A 16,890-nucleotide genomic window follows, 5' to 3' on the forward strand; every position below is an offset into this window, starting at 1 on the left:
CTATTTTCAACTCGGGTAATTTTGCTTCTCAAATACTAATAACCTTCAAATGATTGTTGATAAATATATTTTGTTAAGATTGGGGTTTGAGAAATAATTCATTAGATAGTGATGGAAAGATTTAAGTACAATTTTGTGGTCATCATCATAAATTTTACAAAATCAGGGACTTGACAAATTAGGAAAGTTGAAAGTTTCCATGATGAAATCATCTTTTCATAATTATTCCTTAAAAAATAAAATTATGTCTATATATAAACAAAGATAAATTGACTACCCAATCGCTATGTCAAAGAGGACCTAGACAATTAAATGTATTTCCCCATTCATGAAGTTAATGTCATCGTGCATGATTCAAGTTCCAATATGTGTGGATAAGTGGGGGTTACGGATTGTTATGGATTAGTGTGGTAATAATCGTGAGATGTATGACTTGACTTGAAATTTTAATAACAATGATGACATGACATCATTGATATTAAATGTAATACATTTTATATCAAATGCAACACCTCCCCCCAACTAAGATATGACCGTCCTCAGTCATAATTGAAACATCAATCAAATACGGAGCTGATTAGGGACGTACCTGAAGACTTACCTTGGTGGAGTATTAACATGTGTAGAGTAACAACTGGGTACTTCGAAAAAATTTCACCACGAAGTAGCAGCACCGGAGGAGTAACATCACTGAAAGAGTAACAACTCCAAAGGAATAACAACACCAGGTACTTAGAAAAGTTTAGAGAGTAACAACATCAGTGGAGTAATAGCGGCTGCGAAGTAACAATAACGGCAGAGTAACAACATTGGCTGAGTAACAACACCGATGGAGTAACAACATTGGCTGAGTAACAACATCGACGGAGTAACAACACTAGTGGAGTAACAGCAGCAGTGGAGTAACAGTAGCGATGGAGTAATAACACCAATGAAGTAAGAGCACTGGTAGAGTAACAACATTGGTGGAGTAATAGCAGTGATGGAGTAACAGCACCAACAAACTAAAAATAGTGACAGATTAACAACAGTGACATAGTAACAGCACTGGCAAAGTAATAGCTCTGGTTGAGTAACATCATTGGTGGAATAATAGTAGTGATAGAATAACAACATTGATAGAGTAACAGCACTGGCAGAGTAACAACACCGATGGAGTAATAGCATCGGCAGAGTAACAACATCAACATAGTAATAGCACTGGTGGAGTAACAGCACTGGCACAGTAACAACAGTGGTGGAGTAACAACACTGACAGAGTAACAACACTGATGGAGTAACAACACTGGTGGAGTAACAGTAGTGATGGAGTAACAGCACCGATGGAGTAATAGCACTGGCGGAGTAACAGTAGCGGCGAAGTAACAACATCAGTAGAGTAATAGCACTGGCTGAGTAACAACACCGACGGAGTAAGAACAATGATGGAGTAACAGCACCGATGGACTAACAGAACTGGTGGAATAACAACACCAGCGGAGTAACAACACTGATGGAGTAACAACACCGATGGAGTAACAACACTGGCGGAGTAACAACACTAGTGGAGTAATAGCATCCATGGAGTAACAGCATCCGACACTTAGAAAAAATTTCGGGAGTAACAACAATGGTAGAGTAATAGCACCCAAGGAGTAACAACATCCAAGGAGTAATAGCATCCAACACTTAAAATTTTTTTAGGAGTAACAGCAGTGGCAGAGTAACAACACCCAAGGAGTAACAACATCCAAGGAGTAACAACGTCCAAAAATTAGAAAATTTTCGGGAGTAACAATAGTGGCAGAGTAACAACACCCAATGGATCCGAGGAAACCATATACTGATAAGACTCAGGAAGAAATGGATAAATATGGAGAAACATCATGAAACCAGAGAACTTCCTTTATTTATTTTGATGAAGGAACAAAATTTGTGACTTTGAACACATGAAAAAGACATAAGAGGAATCAGAAAGGAAACAACAATTTTATTGAAAAACAATAAATAAATAAATAACTTAAGTTGCAACATCTATGATTTTCACTACAGCAATGTTGTTTCCTAAGGGAATATGAATTTGTTTCCAAAAACAATAAGCTATCAATGGTAAATGAATGGAAAAATGTTTTGGCGGAAATGACTTGGATCTTCAAATGGAAATCAATTCTCCATTTCTCCTGTTATGAATCCATTAGGTAATGAAAAAGTCTTCATGTTGTTGGTGAGAAATAACAAGAATAATTTGTAACAAACTCTTATGATCAATTTCCATGGAACCTCGAAAGAATCAAAATTATATGATATTAGATTTCTTAATAGATGCTGGGATGAAAATATATTATTTCATTATCATTGCCTTCAATAATCACTTGTTCAAAAACAAATTGACCTCCTTTATTCTCCTCGGACTTGCAAAAAACAAGCGTCTACCTGTAATAAAACATGTAATCATGGAAGAATAGAGGTGATCAGGCTCTATAAATCCAATAAATATGAAAAAATTAACAAGTATTTACTTTGTAAAACAAATCCATGGAAAACAAATAACAAAGTAGAGTTAATTTATTACATGCGGGACAGTGGTGGCCAACCATACTAACCAACAATATTTTAATCATAACTTCTTTGTTTTTCATCTGATTTGCGTGATTCCAAAGCCAAATGAAATTAAATTAATAGGGATATATCCAATTGAAACAGGTTTTAAAAATTCCATGACATGATATGTCGAATTTACTTAGAACAACCTGCATAACAGAGTCATTTTTGATTTCCCAACTTAGATCAACAGTTGATATTTTAAGCATAAATTTTTCGTTTGATGACAGATTGAATCGATTAAAATTGGAGATTAAATTATATTCATGTAAATATATCCAATAGAAATATTTTTTGAAATCATGAAGAATTGATGGGTCAAATGTGCAAAGGAACAGTCGGAAAAACAGAGTTTTAAAGGTGCTAATTTACGATAGACAGTCAGTATTTTGGTCATAACTTTCTTATACGATATCAAAATTACATGATTCAAATTTCATTTTAAACTAGATTAATAGGGTGATATACCATAGAAATAAGTTTCAAAAATATAGTCATTTAGGCCTCCAAAAACAGATTGTCCCAACTCTGTTCCTGAGTTGCCTACTCGACATACTGTCAATGTATTGGTCATAAATTTTTCATTTCAAATCCAAATTGAGTGATTCAAATTGGATTAGAAATTATAAATATAGGTCTACTTAGGTGAGAAATAGATTTTGAAAATATATTAATTTTGTCCCTCAAAACATGACTGTATCGAATGTGATTTCAGTGGTTTTATCAAGCCCGCACGCCCTAAGATATGATAATCAAGCAAATTTTTTTTTTTCAAAATGATGATAAGTGTTTGTAGAAATATGTTTTTCAATATAATATATCTACATATACATTAAATTCAAATATTTACCATTGATATTGATATACTCAGCAAGTTGCAATAAACACAACTCGTTCTACATATAACAAAAATTATTTATATAATTATTTATTATATTTTCTACACTAACCTATTCTACCTTGAAAAATAAAGCATACTTACATATAAGAGTACTTCCAATGGAACAATTTTAGAAATAAGGCCTCAAGTGTATACACACCCAAATTTGAGAAATGCCTGTCAATAAATACTAGGGTATGAGAGAACAACATCCCTTGAAACTATGGTGTTAGAAATTGTTGAAGTATGGAGTAACGTTGCGAACAACTGATGGAGTGAAATCAATCTTCAATATATCCTTTACTTTCTTGATTTCCCATAGTTTTCATATCATGAAGTTCTTGAGTTTCTAAAACAACTTGTTGATGCAGACGGGAAGAAATCTCCTTTTCTTCTATAACTTCTACAATTTCTGGATTTGAAACATTTCCAATCTCGATATAAGTTTTTTGCAATTGCGTATGTGAGATAGGTTGGGTGGGAAGGGTAAGTAAATTTTGCAATTCAACATTGTAAGCATGTTGTACTGGTTTATTATGGTGAGGGTGTGGAATGAGTTGAGCAGGATATTGTGTAGGGCATGGAAGATTTTGATGATGTGGTTGATTGGGATGTGTGGATGGTTTTGATACACAAGCAAGGTATCTTTGAAAAGATGGAAAAGAATATGTATGATATTTTTGTGCTACAAGATGAGGGAGAGTAGTCATGTAATCATAGGATGAACCATGCCAAACTTGTGCACAAGATTGATGGGGGTTATATTGAGATTGACATGGCTGCCCTAACACATGAGTATTCCATAATAGATTATGCAAGTAAGACAATGGAGAGGAAGTGTTTTGAAACATACACGTAGGCCAAAGTTTCAATGGTTGTGAAATTCCTGCAGTTTCTCCATCTCTTGGAAATGTTGTTTTCATCCCAGGTAAGAAAGAGAAACTATCCATGGGATGCTCCTTTTGGCATTGAGGAAAAATCACTTCTTCAAATTTTGTTTGACTTTTCTTAACCTGCAAAACGTGAAATTGTGAATTTAGAGAGCTAATAAAATCAACTTTAAAATATTCAAATAAATCACTTATTTCATCTCTTATATCTCCTGTTCTTGTAGCTGATTTGGAAAGGAAAGAAGAAAATTCTCTAGAATTCTTACCAGCCTTGGATATTCCTCTTGAATACCTTATGCATAAATCACAAACATCATCATATGATAGCTAAAAAACATAAAAAATTTCTATCAGATTTAAGATTTCTAAAATTTCATCTTTGATCCCTTTAAGAATGAGTGTTTTTAAGATCTCTTTTTCCAAATGCTTATTCTTTGATTTTTGAAGGTTATATTTAAATTGCTCCAAATAGTCCTCCAAGATTTCATCTTCCCCTTGTATCATACTAAAAATATCTTCATTGGCCTTGCAATAGTCTTGGTACTTCTCCAAGAATACATTCTTCATGTCATCCCATGTTTTGATGTAGTTCCCACCAAGGCTCATGAACCATCGAAGAGTTGCTCCTTTTAGAGTAAGAGGAAAAACTTTCAACCTTTGATCATTAGTACAATAATCATATCCTCTACAAAGCACTTCAAGCTCAAATAAGAATGTATCTAGGTCAGGTCATTATCCAAACCATGAAAATTTTGTAGAGAAGATGGAGGAATTATGTGCATTTGTGTCACTCTTCATAGATCGCTAATGGGGAATTAAAAAGTAACAATGTGAGCAATTTCTTACCATAATAGAAGATGTTCTTCATGTGCTGCTTTGAGGTTCCTCCTTCAGATATTCCTGTCAATTTGTTCATGGAATGGGTGGTGCTTACATAACCACTTGAGTGAAATGATAATATTTCTTCAAATTTCTACCTTTTTCTTCCTAATTATTCAAAAAAATAATTTTAAAGGAAATATAAAACTCAAGACCTAGAGCAGGGTGTCAAAAGACCCTTCCCTCCCAAAGACAAGAAACCAAACAAGAAAAGAATGCACACAAGGAAATCTAAAGCTCAGTATCTGGAGCATGGCGTCAAAGGACCATTCCCTTCCCAGGATGAGAGATTAGTTTTTCCAAAATCAAAACAAACAAAAATGTAGGAAAAATTGTAAGCTCGAGACTTGGAGCAGAGTGAGAGAACTCTTTCCCTCCCAAAGATGAGAGAGTGGATCCTATAAAATAAAAACAAGCAAAAATGCACGAAAAATAACTACGCTAAGGACCTAGAGCAAGGTGTTAAAGGATGATTCCCTCCCCAAGATGAGAGATTGACCCTCTAGTCGGTACAGATCATGTCTTGCACCTTGTTAGCCTTCCCTAGCAATGGCACCAAAATGTTGGTGTCCGAGTATGAAGAAATTATTCAATCCCGTTTCCTACATTAATTCATCAATCTGGGTGCATACAATTTTCAAGGTAACACGCAAGGTATATGCAGGAGAAAGGTTACAATCTTACATTGACCAAGGGTTCATGACTAAGAAATTAAAGCATCATTGTAACAGTAATGGAAATTAAATTGCAAAAAGAAAAGCATTCACAACAATCTATGGAAATCTGTAACAACAATAAAGAAAATACAACAAGTAAAATAATGTACATAAAAGGGACACATGCACAACACTTGATCAGAAGAGTGGGCCCAACTCCTTGGTCAGGGCTGTGCTTAACTCACATATTTGAGAAAAATATCAGAAGGTTGGAAATTTCATTAACAAGAGTTCCACTATTACAAGGCTCAATTCTTACATTAGCTAGCTCCCCTTTCTCTCTGAATTATGTCTTTTAAACATACAAACATCCAATGGAAACTTACAACAAACTAATTTCAATATTCATGATGAGGTCTGAGAGATCTGTCCATCATGATTCAGCTAGAACAAGTTGAATTTGGATATTACAATTGAGTAATTCTGGAAAATGGCTGCAACAACAAATCTGCAAATATCTCCTTCGAAGAACCTTGCGTTTATCCCAATACAAACCAAATTTCTGAAAAATGCTCATTCTGAAACTGATTTGGTCCGTTCTGAACAAAATCCATGTCTCGGATTTTCCAAATTCATTTTCATTTGCCCAAAACGTCTAATGCAAAACTGTCGCTTCTTATGCCAGCGAATTCCTCAGTTGGAATATCTAATTATCTGTTGAAGACCAAATCTGTAATCTGGAAGAGATCTTGGAGGTTAAAATCATGAGTGAGATTATAATGAATGAATAAACCAAAATCATACATAATAATCATTAATTATTAAAAATAAATGAGATCAAATATTTTTATCCACAAGAGCATAAATGATTACGAAATAGAATTATATAATAAATTATGGTAAATAATGTGATAAAAGAATAGTGGAAACAGATGAAATGAATGCTAAGAAGTGGTAATAATAATGACAAATTAAGAGCGCAACAAGTCTGACTCTTCAACTCTAATTCAGTGGCAAGGAAATATTTAACTGTAAATGCTTGATCTTCTATAGTGTAAATTTCTAGATAAATGGCTACCGTAAATTTGTCCATTTGTCCATTGTCAACATATCCCAAAAGACCATGTATGTTTGGACTTTGGTTGTGTGTAAGAGAGGGGAGATCACATAAATAATCCATTATCAAAAGAAAAAATTAAAGCACATCATTTTATGGAGAAGTTTTTTAAATTTTTATTACATACCTTAGAAAGTTTAAAACAACATAACTGAAGCTTCCCTCTCCTTCCACACTTCATTAAATAGGCCCCTTTTCCAATGCAAATGTGGCCTGTAGAATCACAATCAGCGAATAGAATATGAAAAGTAAATTTAATGAATTAAAGTAGCTTTGTTATACCTCAATCAAATGGATTATGAGAAATTGGATTCATTCTCTGCAAAAGATGATATAGCAAGATCTAATTACATTTTTAACTAAAACAAAGGTAAATTGGATTCATGCTCTGCAATAGACAATATAATGAGATATAATGACATTTTCAACTCAAACAAAGGTAAGTTGAGTAAGCTCAAGCTCCAAAATGATGGCATCCAACTTCTGACTGGCATTTACTCTATATATCTAGCTAGAGGCTATAACATAAAGATATTTGTTATATGTGAAGATAAAAAAATTAAAGGAACGTGAAATTTTTACCATCAACTATAATTTCCTTTCAAGGACTAGATCAAACCATAACATTGTTATCAAGATAATCAACTCCCCCATGCTAGTATGCTTCTAGTAGTTTCATGATAAAACTCAAACTCAATAAACTTCAAGCAACATAAATTAACCAAAAATATGTCTGAGGTTGGTTGACTAAGGATTATATCATACTAAATTACCTTTTGCATCTAACATTGAAAATGACTATGAAATAAATTAAGACAAACCAGTGATTATGATGGATGCATGTCATGAAATAAAATAAATAAAAAAGACCTTTCTTCTTGCTACTAATGAGCCTTCTAGGGGATTCTTGGATGAAGTTGATCCTGATCTTCTTTTCGAAATCAAAGAGACACTTTCTAGCTACTCTGATTTGATGGGCAACAATCCTAATGCTTGTGAAAATGAATATGGAAAGAAATAAGAATCGATGAACCTAGTCTTCAAGAAGGTGTCTCAAATTCTGATATGGATAGTATTTTAAATTTCTATAGCTAGCAGAGGGTTTTCCTAATTGGGTTCCCTAGAAAATTTACTTTTTTTTTTCTATAGTGTGGTTGTGTTTTATTTCTATTCTACTCCACTACAAATTGGTAGAGATATTTTTTTTCTTGTTGCAACAATCAATTTCGGATTGATTCATTCAAGTAGTAGTAGAATTTCAAGGAAATTCTACACAAGGGACAATTAACCTATATTTTTACTTATATCTTTTGCAAGTAAAATTCACAATTAAATTTTCATCCAAAGTTTTTAGGTTACTTGCAAGTGGTATCACAACATATCTCAACATTGTAAGGCATAAATCATACTATTCAATAAGGTTGAGACTTGAGATACAAAAATATTCCCAAGTTACGCAAGAAATAAAACCATTGATTTTTAGTTCTAAATCTATCCAATGAGAACAAAATTATGCCATTTTCAACACCCTATAGTCAAATTTATTCCTGGCCTCATTCAAATCAATTAAGAATATGTCAATCTCATTGAGATTTATTCTTCAATTCATGCTTCTAAGTTATAGATTTATGCAACCTAATATATCATTTATGTTAAGTGATTATTCATTCAAAATTATTTAGTGTATCCAACACATCTACCTAATTTTTTGATCAGTTTCTGGCCAGACTCTATCAGACATTTGCAGTAGAAAATAGAAGACTGATTTAGTACCTAATGTTATAGAACTCTAATATGGAAAAACGTATTTTGGGTTGTTTCCCTAAAAATATTTATGTATCCATAAACGTCTTGTTGTTTCCAGAAACACCTCGTTGTATGATGAAATAGAAATCAACTCCAACAATAATTAAGACATTCATTACAATGGAGGAGAGCACTGAGAAAGAAATTTTATCATTGACAAAAAATCACTAGTGGAAGAATTCGTTGAGGAAAACAAATTAAGAGAAGCAATAGGCTCTCTTGAGAAGAAGGTAGTGACTTCCACAAATGCAATTTAACACAATAATTAGGAAAGAATATCCTTGTAGCAGTTGATGCATATCACTGGGCAATTAAGGAAGATCACTCCACTGAAAATGAAGGAGATTGTTAAGGAATAATCATTAAGCAACAAGAAGGGTAAATTCTTGGAAATAGAACTACCATGGAATCTATGCCTAAACAAGAAACTGTGCAACCCATGGTTGTGTGAGAAATAGAGAATTTCTTGTTATTCATCCTTTCTTAATCCCATGCATGAGGATCAATTTCTGCTGCAAAGTGAATGTAATTGAGTAGCATCACTATTATTTCACCAATTTACTTGAATGTTATAATACAAGTTCAGTGTTAAAATCCTCATCTGGAATTGTTTGGCTTCTGCTGAATGATGTGCATTGATTATGAATGACACCATCCACTAAGATGGGTGGTAAATTTTATTTCTTATCTACCTACAACATATTAGTATGCATTTGTGTAGGTTTTGTGTTTTCCAGCACCCATCAACTAGTATTAAAGAAGGAAGAACCTACAGTGAGGCCAATCCAACAAAGGAGGGAGAAACAAATTTAGGCATTTCTTATTTGTCAGGAAAAACCAAGCAGCACTAGGGTTTGTAGGGTTTCTCTGATTTTGGGAATGGGAGGGTTTAAGTTTATTGTATGTCTACTTCTTTTGATTAATTTGTGTTCCTCTGTATTGGTTGGATAGTAACCCCTTGTTTTAACTTATCACAATAGGCCCCTTCTCACCAATAGTCCTACTGTGGATGTTCATCTGATTTGGTATGGCAGATTCAGCCCTGCTCAGCATTCCATTGTGGAAGATTTTATTTAGTCCTTGGAAGCCAGCAAGACCCTAGAGCCCTCTTTGTACAATTGGTGGAAAACCACTCAGAGATACCGTGGTTAGTCCAACAAGGGCATCTCCATGGCAAATACAAGGCTAAGAAAGCAGAAGTTGGATGTTGTTTATTCCCTCAACATATCTCTAAAGCAGAGCCAAATTATAGCTCTGGTGGAAGGGGCAATTACTTCCAAAGCTTTGCTGGAGAATGGAAATGTCATGTATTTGGTACTCATGTCTGATGATGTTACTATAGAGGGCTTTTGTATTCTCCACAACTGCAATTGAGCACAATCATTGGGCAAGAAGATCCTTGGATCAGTTGAGGCATATCACTAGGCAATTGAGGAAGATCACTCCAGTGAAAATGAACGAGATTGTTAAGGAATAATCACCTAGCAACAAGAAGTGTAAACTCCTGGAAAGAGAACTAGCATTGAATCTCTACCTAAATAAGAAATCGTGAAACCCATTGTTATGTGAGAAAAAGAGTATTTGTTTTTATTTATCCTTTTTTAATCCCATGCACAAGGATCAAATTTTTTTGTAGAGTGAATGTAATTGAGTAGCATCATTATTATTTCACTAATTTACTTGAATGTTATAATACAAGTTTAATGATAAAATCATCATGTGGAATTGTTTGGCCTATTTTTAGCGAAGTACATTGATTGTGATTGACACCATCCACTAAGATGGGTACTAAATTTTATTTCTTATGTACCTACAACAAATTGGTGTACATTTGTTCAGGTTTTTCATTTTCCAGCACCCATCAATTGGTATTAAAGTAGGAATAACCTGCAGTGAGGAAAATCCAACAAGGTATATTTTTTTTCTCCCTCCATTGATGCAAATCCAACAAAGGAGATTCAAGGGAGAGAAGAAACTCTAGGATGAGAACTAGTAAGATGATTTTCAGAAGCTAGTTGCAAAAAGAGAAAAAGCACAATATGTGGAGGAGTGGACAAGAATTGGAGAAGCATAGATCAAAGAAATGAAAACATTAAGGAGATGTTGAGAACAATTACTATAACACTAAAGCCATAGAAAGAGCCCAATTGAGAAAAATTATAGCCAAAGTAAATGATGGAAGTGAACATGAAGGGCAACAAGGAACCCTGAGGAAAGAACTAGAGGACTCTCCTTTAAAATAAAAATGTGATAGAAAACTTTAGGCTGCTAACTCTATTGTCTATCTAGTGAAAGATCAATTGTTTATAGATAGTTCAGAAAGGCCCATCAATATATATATATATATATATATATATATATATATATATATATATATATATACCATTGCGAGAGAGCTTAAAGACTCAAAATTAGAAGCTGGACATAAGAACGTCAATTGGAGCCCTAAGAAGTTGGTGGGTTAATTTAGCAACCTTCATCAGAAAATTTCTTCCACATTACAAGTCAGCACCATGGAAGGTGGAATAAAAAAAAATACCCGAGAAATATGAGGATCATTATTTGAAGGAATGATTATCTACTAACACTATGGGATCATTAGTTATGGATCTAGTGATCAGTAGAAAATCTATGTTCTAACCAATTTTACATCTCTCTTTCACTTGTTCTTGACCATAAGTTTGTGCACAACACCACCAAGGCACTTCTTCATATTATTCACCAAGTATTAAGTGTTCTTTTTTCTATCATCAAAAGAGCTATCATGTCTTGCTCGAAGCATAGACTTGAAAAACAATAATGTGAAGACAAGAAGTGCATCATGTTTTTTTGTTTGTACCTATCATCCAGGAACAACTACAGGTTTGGGAGGAAGATTTATAAAAAAAAAAGGCAGTGAAATTACTCACTATCCTTTGCAAAAATTAATCTTCAATTTAGAAACTGCTTAGCTCCAATATAATAAAGGCCATCAATTATACTCATGAAGAGATTATATTTCAAGGAAAGGTCTAGGAGGAAGATTTAAAAAAAAAGGCAGTGAAATTACTCACTATCCTTTGCAAAAATTAATCTTCAATTTAGCAATTGCTTAGCTCCAATATAGTAAAGGCCATCAATTATACTCATGAAGAGATTATATTTCAGGTATGCTTATGGAAAGTAAGATAATACACCTGCATACCCTTATGTGTGGTGTATTGTCAAACAAAGATCTTACTAACAATGGATCCTGTGATCAAGTGAAATAGTGCTAATGTCAATGATGAAGTGAGTGATTGAGTAAAATATGAACTGTGATTGATCTTTGGTTATATGGTTGTGATATTACTTACCTCTTTTGCTACTAATTTTTGAACAATTCCAGATAGATCAGTATTCCTAAATGTATATATGAATTGTATTGAATTATTACTAATTTTTGATGGTTTATTTCATTACTGAATTAATTTTTAGGTTGCCTCTCTAAATACTTGTGTTAGATGCATTTGTGATTTATGGATTCGTGATTAATGGAATGGTTGTGTGTATTTAGGTTGCATAAATCTATAGTTTCATGCCTGTCAATAGTACATAGTTAATAACAGAAGAAATTCAGTTCAGTTACTTCGTAAAATTGTGTGAATTTGAGTTCAATTTTTGTGTGAATTATTAAGTTCAATTACTTTGTAAATTTGTGTGAATTTGGGTTCAATTTTTATGTAATTGAAGTACCACATCCTCAAACTTCACAGAAGTTATTGGGTATATTACATGCATGGACAAATACCATGTAGCTATGTTTGACGTGTAGGCCCTAAAAATCTAGCTCTTATAGAATAGGAGAACTACCCACAACGAAAACCGACACACACCTATAAATGGAACCAACATGATGGAATATGGCACATACAAATCTAGGGGCTGAAATGCCCTTAATGCACATTAGACGTCCAATTATCCAAATGACATCTGAACGAATTCACCAATTTTAAGAGCTTTAGTAGGAAGGCATCGACATATGTAGAGCATCTATCTCGGTGGGCTTCAGAGTTTGTGAGAAAGAGTGAGTAGATCGCAGAGTATTGACTTATTTCAGTCTTTAAAGAAAATTTAAGTAATTTTTAGCTATGAATCATATAAGTTTTAAAGTAAATTATACTAATTTTCATAATTTAATGGTTTATTTCAGCCTTTACAAAAAATTGAAGTAATTCTTAGTTATGAATCATACAAGTTTTAAAATAAATTCTACTAATTTTCGTAATTTAAAGGCAATTTCACTGATCCAGAAATAAAGAATGAATAAAAATAATAGGAGCTTACTGATGATGACATCACTACAGGGGTTTTAGAGCATCATTTTTATTCCATTGGAGTCTAGTGAGGTGCGCAGTATTCTCATAATAGCCTTGGTGACCACAATGTTAGAAATTTTGAACATCTAAGCCTCTCATTTGGGTCTTCTACCCCTTCTTCTTTATTATAATAAATGGCTTCCCAAATTCATCAAATGCCAATGACATCCCTGCAAAGAGTAGCAAAGTGTGGCACAAATATTAAAGCATAAACTTCAAAGCAAGGATGAAAAAATAGTGAATTTTGAACCAGAGATCTCAGGTGTGAGTACTCCTCCCTGTGTGGAAGAAGACTAAAAGTGGGGTGGAAATGCAGTGAGGTTAGAAATGAAACATACCTGGGTTCCATTAATGGATTGAGGATCTAATGGTGGGGTTCAATTCAATCTGCTACTAGTAAAACCTTAATTCACAACTCTCTTCAATCTCGTTTTCCCTCTCACCCTATGAAAAGTGAAAATATGCTACTCGTAAACTTAAAAGAAAGGATGAAAAAAATAGTGAATTTTGAACCAGAGATCTAAGGTGTGTGTACTCCTCCCTGTGTGGAAGAAGACTAAAAGTGAGATGGAAATGCAACAAGGTTAGAAATGAAACATACTTGGGTGCCATTAATGGATTGAAGATCCAATGGTGAGGTTCGATATCAATTTGCTACTGGTAAAACCTTAATTCACAACTCCCTTCAATCTTGTTTTCCCTCCCACCCTGTGAAAAGTGAAAATATGCTACTCGTAAACTTAAAAGCAAGGATGAAAAAAATAGTGAATTTTGAATGAGAGATTTGAGGTGTGTGCACTCCTCCCTATGTTGAATAAGACTAAAAGTTGGGTTAGAAATGAAACATACCTGGGTGCCATTAATAGATTGGAGATCCAATGGTGGGGTTCAATATCAGTCTGCTACTAGTAAAACCTTAATTCACAACTCTTTAATCAATATCAGTCTTCTACTGGTAAAACCTTAATTCACAACTCTCTTCAATCTTGTTTTCCATCCTGCCCTGAAAATATGATACTCGTAAACTTAAAAGCAAGGATGAAAAAAATAATGAATTTTGAATAAGAGATCTGAGGTGTTGAAATCCAATGGTGGGGTTCGATATCAGTCTACGACTAGTAAAAGATTAATTCATAACTCTCTTCAATCTTGTTTTCCCTCCCGCCCTGTGAAAAGTGAAAATATGCTCATCATTTTCCTTCTACCTTATGAAAAGTGAAAATTTAATTCACAACTCTCTTCAATCTCATTTTCCCTCCCACTGTGTGAAAAGTGAAAATATCTACTCGTTTTCTCTCTACCCTATGAAAAGTGAAAATATACTACTTGTTTTAGAACGTAAATGAAGATTGGAATCTGGACGGATTTGTTACATCAAAATTAAGGCTGATTTTTTTCAAAAATGTTAAAATTTCCCTCCCTAAAAAACAATAAATACAATATTTATAGAGTATAGAGTAGATGTGTTGGTGTAAAGTAAGTATGTAAACAATTCTAAATATGGACTTAGTTAAATAATAATAGTAATAATAACAATAAAAGTCAAAAATATGGGGATGAGTGCAAAAATCTAAATGTTGGCTCAATTAATAATAAAAATAATAAAATTCAATTTGTTATATTTTGATTTTGTTATTAACTTGTGAATAGGTTTTGTTACAATACCATGAGCCAATACCATGGCTTATCAACACCTCAAGCCCAAAAACCATAACTTATTTCACAACCAAAATATTTTATAACAATATGACAAGATTCTTAACCATGAATATTCACTCCCCACTTTACAGTGGATATTATTAACTTGTAAAAAATTGGTTTTGTTATAATACCATGGACCAATACTATGGATTATCAATACCACATGCTCTAAAAACATAACTTATTTCACAATCAAAATATTTTATAACAATATGAAAATATTTTAAGCATGGATATTCATTCTCACTTTACCATGGATATTATTAACTTGGAAATAGACTTTGTTACAATACCATGGGCCAATACCATGGCTTATCAATATCACATGCCCAAAAAACATAACTTATTTCAAAATAAAAATATTTTATAAGAATATGACAGGATTATTAATCATGGATATTCACCCCCGCTTTGTCATTGATATTATGAACTTGTGAATAGGCTTTGTTACAATAGCATGGGCTAATACCATGGCTTATCAATACCACATGCCAAAAAATCATATCTTATTTCACAATCTAAATATTTTATAACAATATGAGAAGATTCTTAACCATTGATATTCACCCCCATTTTACCATGGATATTATTAACTTGTAAATAGGTTTTGTTACAATACCATGGGCCAATACCATGGATTATCAATACCACATGCCCAAAACCCATAACTTATTTCACAATAAAAATATTTTAATTTAATTTATTTTTATAACTTTTTTTATTTGAAGCTAATAGGAAAAGGGTTGTAATTAGTTTTGAGATATATATAAACCTTCTATCCTCAAGACTACCAAAATTATTTCCATATAAATTAAATTAAGGTTTTAATAAAATTAAAAATGAGAATACTTTTTTATTTAAATATGTGAAATTATATAATACAAATATTAGTAAGAACCAACATAGATCTATCTTAACTAAGAATCCAAGTGATGATAGCAAGGAAAGTGAAGGAAAGAGAGGGGGAGGGAGATAGTGACAAATATGGAAGTTGGAGAGAGAGAGAGAGAGAGAGAGAGAGAGAGAGATGGGCAGAGATGGAGAGAAGGAGGTAGGAAGAGAGAAAGGGGAGAGAGAGAAGAAGGGGGGGGAGAGAAATATGGAGTTGGAGGGGGAGAGAGATGGAGGAAAGAACTAAGGAACAAGGAGATAGAGGTGGAGAGAGAGAGAGGGAGTGACAAGGGATAGATGGATAGAGAGAAAGGGAGAGAATAGAGGAGGGAAGAGAGAGAATAGGTGGGGATAAAGATAGGGAGAGAAGGGAAAGAGACAAAGAGGGAGGCACAGAGATGGAGGGGCAAGAGAGAGAGTGATGGGGGGGGATAGAGGAAGGTGAGAGATAAAGGGAGAGAGAGGACTAAGAGAGAGGAGAGAGAGATGAAGTTGGAGGGGGGGAGAGAGGGAAGGAAGAAGAAAGACATAGAGGGAGAAAGGTAGAGAGAGAGGGAGTGACAAGTGAGTGATGGAGAGAGGAGAGATAGAGGGAAGAAAGAGAGGCAGAGAGGAAGAGGGAGGGAGAGAGAGATAGATATGGAGAGAGAGTGTGTATGTTTGGGTGCTGAGATAGAGAGAGGGAATAAGAAAGAGACACATAGATACAAATATAGATATTATATAGTATTATATATGTAGCCTAGATCCATCTTAACTTGGATCTATCAAGCGCCAAAAAAGAGGTTTGCACATCAAGAGATTGGATCCCTCTCGGTGCTTGATAGATCCGGGTTAAGATGGATCTAGGTTGGCTTAATAAGTTTGTAGTTGTATTTGATAAACGAACACCTTTTTTATGGTTGTGTTTGAAAATATTTTTTCCATATTTGGTGTATTTATCATAATAATAATAATCTAATTTTAATTTAATTTTATGCTTACCCTTTTTATGCAATGATTTTGTTGTTAGTTTATAGAGATATACATGTTATACTTTTGGAATTTGAAAAGGAAACATGTGCTCTTAACTTGATTGTATTGAAAACATTTAAGTGTAAGAAAGAAACATTCCCTCTTAACTTGGTTGTATTAAAAACATAAGTGTTCTTGT

This window comes from Pinus tabuliformis, chromosome 6, assembly GCF_031772625.1.
Source record: "Pinus tabuliformis cultivar Carrire ecotype Pingquan chromosome 6, CPIR1, whole genome shotgun sequence".
NCBI classification, from domain to species: Eukaryota; Viridiplantae; Streptophyta; class Pinopsida; order Pinales; family Pinaceae; genus Pinus; species Pinus tabuliformis.